This window comes from Hydra vulgaris, chromosome 01, assembly GCF_038396675.1.
Source record: "Hydra vulgaris chromosome 01, alternate assembly HydraT2T_AEP".
In the NCBI taxonomy this organism is placed as follows: domain Eukaryota; kingdom Metazoa; phylum Cnidaria; class Hydrozoa; order Anthoathecata; family Hydridae; genus Hydra; species Hydra vulgaris.
Window position 1 is genome coordinate 33,455,001 of NC_088920.1, and position 5,300 is coordinate 33,460,300.

A 5,300-nucleotide genomic window follows, 5' to 3' on the forward strand; every position below is an offset into this window, starting at 1 on the left:
GAAATAAATAATATATATAGAGATGATAAATAATCTACAGACTTACTCAAAACGTTGTGAACATGTAATAATATCAATAATAGAGTTTGAAATCTATATACTTATTAATTTTTTTATATATTCCTATATATTTATTTATATATTTTAAATCTATTATATAATAATATCAATAATAGAGTTTCAAATCTACAGATAAATTTTCATTTTTTCCGAAGTAAGTGTGCATTTTTATTTTTAAAGTTTCTTGCATCAATTTTTATTTTAAGTTTATTCCACCAGAAGAGTTTGTTATTCAGTTCCACGATTCAAGTAAGTTATATGAATTGAAATTGAAAAAATTTAAATCCGCGTTTTTAAAGCTTTATAAAGTTTGTTAAATAACTTTCAGTATTGGCAACTATTTAACTAAAATTTACAATAAAAGTAAGTATGTCTTAATAAAAAGGGATTCTTTGGACATATAAAGGTTTTAGTAAAAAAAAAAAGATCAAAATAATTTTGTCCACCATATGTCTAATATTCGGCCCACTGTGGGATGGCAAAAATGTTCTTGGTGTTTTTGGTTACTAACTTATAGATATGGAGCTACTTCCAATCATTTATATGTTTATAATATTGTATCAACAAAAACCGACTTTTTGAAAAACCGGCTTTTGATTTTAAAATTTTTGTAAAAAACGGTTGGAACTATTTTCAAATTTTCATTAAAAAAATGAATAGCGAGAGTAACTTTTGTTTAATTAGTATAAAATCTACTTTTTTAATATCTACAATCAAAAAATTTACTTTTTGTTTAACTAAAAAATCATAAATATAAAATCACAAATAGAAAAACCAGCATCAAAGTCAAAATATATATATAAAAAAATTGACTTAGCATAATTTATACAAAAAACATGTAAAAGCCAAATTAATTTATATTTATTTAAACTTTCAAAAGCAAACTTCTTATATATATTCATTTTATCTATTTTATTTTTTCAGGATTTTGAAAAACATAAAATGTCCACTGAACGGTGGCTAAGTCTAGTTTTTATTTTAAACACGAAATTGCCTGCAGTTGAAGGTACTCAATCACCAACTGAGCTCGGTGTTATAATATTTAGTGCGTCAAATAAAAAATCAACTTTTTCAGTGCCTTTGGGTTTCCAGAATCCTAAAGGCACTGATAGCTAAAGTTTGATTAGTTGAGGCAACAAATAAAAGAACCAAAACTTTGATTTTTTATTTGACGCACTTAAAATTATTAGTATATAAGTATTATAATTAAATATATAATATAAGTATAAATATTATAAATAAGAAAATAAGTTTCTTGAAAAGCCGGTAGAAAATTTTAGAATACTAAGATTTTCTACAGGCTCTTTAAGAAACCTATTTATTAATTTTTCAATAACTTTTTTAAAAAAGCATTTCTCTACTGCATTACATTGTTAATAAGTAGTTTCTTTGGTTTTCTTTTTATCTGAATCGGTGTTCACATTAGAATTTTAAAAAATTCTGGATAATAACTCTTCAGATAATATAATAATTTCGGATTTTGAAACTGAAGGAAGTTAAAGAAAGCTAAAGAAAGTAAAAGGAAGCTAAAGGAAGCTAAAGGAAGCTAAAGGAAGCTAAAGGAAGCTAAAGGAAGCTAAAGGAAGCTAAAGGAAGCTAAAGGAAGTTAAAGGAAGCTAAAGGAAGCTAAAGGAAGCTAAACGAAGCTAAAGGAAGCTAAAGGAAGCTAAACGAAGCTAAAGGAAGCTAAAGGAAGCTAAAGGAAGTTAAAGGAAGCTAAAGCAAAAGAAAAGAAAGCTAAAGGAAGTACACAAAATTTCTTTGTTGAACCAGAAATGTTTTAAAGATTTTTCAAATACATTAAAATATTTGCTAAATCTATTTGTCTTCTTTAATTTATTCTTCTAAAGCCTTTTATATATTTGAAACTTATTATTAGGGCTATTAAAAACTGTAAAAATGCCTGTCTGGGTACCGTTGAATGAACCGGCGGGTATCCGTTAAAAAATTATAATTTTTTAAAAGTTGTTTTTATAAACAGTCAATAAAAATTTTTCATTTAATAGTATGTTCTTTATTTATATCTAACTTTTTTAAATATAAGTGTCAGGGTTTCTCAACTTCCAATTACAGTTTACAAATTTTAGCATTTCTACTGTTGAGGGTGCCAAAGATGCTTGCCGTCAATCGACCACATGACAAGCAGTCCAAAAGTGCATTCTAATAAAACTGAAGTCACATTTATGCACATTCATTTGCGCGCTAAAATAGCGTAATTATATCTTCCAGGTTTTAAAAGAGCTTTATCCGAGAGACAAAATAATGAACAAGTTTGAGAAGTTTTAGTTTACGTAAAGAAAAACTTAGTCTTAGGAAATAATAAGTGGATCTAAATCAGAAACTCAAAAAACTTTAAAAAACGTTGTATTTAATGTTTTCAGACTTTCATATGGTAACAAAGGAATTGTAACTATTGAATTTGTAACAGCAAGTTTAAACAATCTTAAAGATTTTCTTTTACATTATAATTTAACATTATTAAATTGTCATATTACGATTAATAATTTTAACTTTAAAAAAATGAAATGAATTTTAAATTTAACTTTTACGGGTAACTGTCTACGGTTACCTGTCATTTAATAATGCTACCCAGGCAGTAAGTAACAGGTGGGTAAAAGGGTGCCCGGATACCCGTTGACAGCCTTACTTATTATAGACTTATTTTTTAAGTTCACTTTATAGAAATTTAAATACACCTTCACTAGTTAATAAATTGGCATCTTGTCGCTCTATGCCTCCAAATTGTCAAACTGGTCCCAAAAGTTTATTTTGAAAATGATCTAATATGTGAAATGAAGTTGCAAGTGTTTGGGGCATTGAGCCTTATTTCACATATGAGATCATTTGACTAATATTAGGCTATGTAATATTACTTCAGACCACATATTAGACTAATATCATTTGTTGCTGAAACCATCAACCAATCATTTCCTCTATACTATTCCAACTTGTTTTCGAGTCAAGAATTAAATTTAATTTTTTTTGTTATTTTGAAATAATATAATTTTGAAATAAGATGTTTCTTACTGGAGACTTAGAAAAAAACTTACAAATTTTTCTTATTTTTAAAACTGATTGTTTGTAATTGTTAGACAAAATTGGTATAGGATATTTTTGGTTACAAATATAATAAAGAGGATCTTTATTACTGTTATAATTGTCTTTGTATTTATCTTTCAATTTCTTACTTTTCTCTATGTTTATATAATTAATTGGTATTTGATAAGTGGATTGCGTGAGAATATCATAGCTAATTAATTATGCATGACAAATTTTAATAATAAATTTTGTCGTAACAGCAGCATTATTATGTGTTATCGTAAATACTATATGTCAGTTTTGAGATTTAAGTTAAAACTTGTTGTTCTTTCAGATACAAATTTCAATGTTGTTTGAGCAATACAGAAACCAGCTATTGAAACCAATCTTAATTTTTTTTTTTTGAATATCATTACTTTCAACAAAGCTGCAAACACCACAATTAGAGTTGGAAGTTACTAGAAGAAAAAAAATGAAGTTTATAGAGCAAGATAACGATTAACAGACGACTTAAAAGCGAATTATATGAATTAGGAAAACAAGATGAAGGAAGCAAATTCCAAAGAACTGATGTTCAAGGGAAAAAACTATAGGAATCAGAATTTTTGGAGCACTTAGGAACAGTCACAGAAAAAGGATGAATCTTAATTGAACGACAAAGAACTCAAGAATGAATTTTAGTAGATGGCACAAGAGACGCTAGCTATTTAGAGCAGCGCTTATTATGGTATTTATATAAAAAAGAAAGAGAAGCAACATTACGACGATGTGATAAGGTTGGAGGTTGGCAGCAAGAGCAGGTCCAACTATGTTCGAAATGCTTTTTTGCACCTAGTTAATAAGAAAAAGGGCATCATTAGAAGATCCGCCCTAGATATGGCAACAGCATTCCATTTAGGAAGGATTTGAGATTCATAAAGGTAAAGAATAGAACCCTGAGTAAAAACAACACGATAAAAAACACGATAAAAACATGCAAACTTAACAGATACTAATTTTGCAATGGATTTGATACATGGTTTTTAAGAAAGATTGGAAGTAAGAGTTAATCCGAGAAGATAAAGGGTAGATCTAGATTATTGCGGTAACAGTTAGCTAAAAAAAATTGAGTTTATCTGAGTTAATGTTCACCATCCACTGAGAGCCCTATGATGAAGCAGAAGTGATATTTTTTTCAAGCTCAAATACCCCCACCAAACAATTAGAGAGTGTTGGCTTTTTATCAATACTGGAATAAATGGTAGTATCATCAGCGAACAATGCCACCTTAGATTAGAGAATTTCAAGGATATTATTAATGTAAATTAAAAATAGTATAGGACCAAGGATAGCACTTTGAGGAACCCCTGAGATTGCAGGATATGAAGAAGAGTGCTGCCATCGAGGACAACTTTTATAAAACGAAGAATTTTATGAAAAGATTTTATAAATGGAAGGATTTAATTACCTTAAAGATGTTACCTGATACAACGTTAGAAGAAATCTTACGGAAAAGACCAGTATACCAAACTTTATTAAAAGCTTTAGAAATATCAAGAGCAGTTAACCTCTCTACCTCTATCTAATTCACAGCCTTAACCTCTCTACCTCTATCTAATTCACTAATTAAAAATCAGCAGTAGAACGAGATGATCAATATCCATATTGATGATCAGAAAGTAAGTTATTAGATTCAAAATGAGAGATTTAGTGTTTGTTAATTAAAGACTCATGTTTATGTTTTTAAGAATACTAATGGGACGATAGTTAGATAGCAGATGCCATTTTCCAGCACGCTTGAAAACTAGAATTTAATAAGCACTTATTAAATAGTTTTGAAAGTATAGACGACAGCTCCGGATAACACTTTTGCAATACTATAGCAGGTATCTTGTCCGGACCACAAGCTGTAAATGAGTTTAACCAGGAAATCACTTTAGATACAGAAACTGGAGTCATGAGCAGATCAGGCAATGAGTTAACCTCAAACAATGAGTTTGCTGGTTATATCAGGTAGAACGCGACTAGTGGAATCAAGAAATGTTGTTAATAAGAAGTTCTTAGCAAACAATTCAGCTTTGTCTTTAGGTGAAGGAACATAATCTGAACCATACATGAGAGATGGAATAACAGATTTACTCTTGTTATAGATACTGTTAAAGATTCTCCAGAAGTCACGAGAGCCTAATTTTTAGATGAAATACGAGATTTGTGACCTAAGA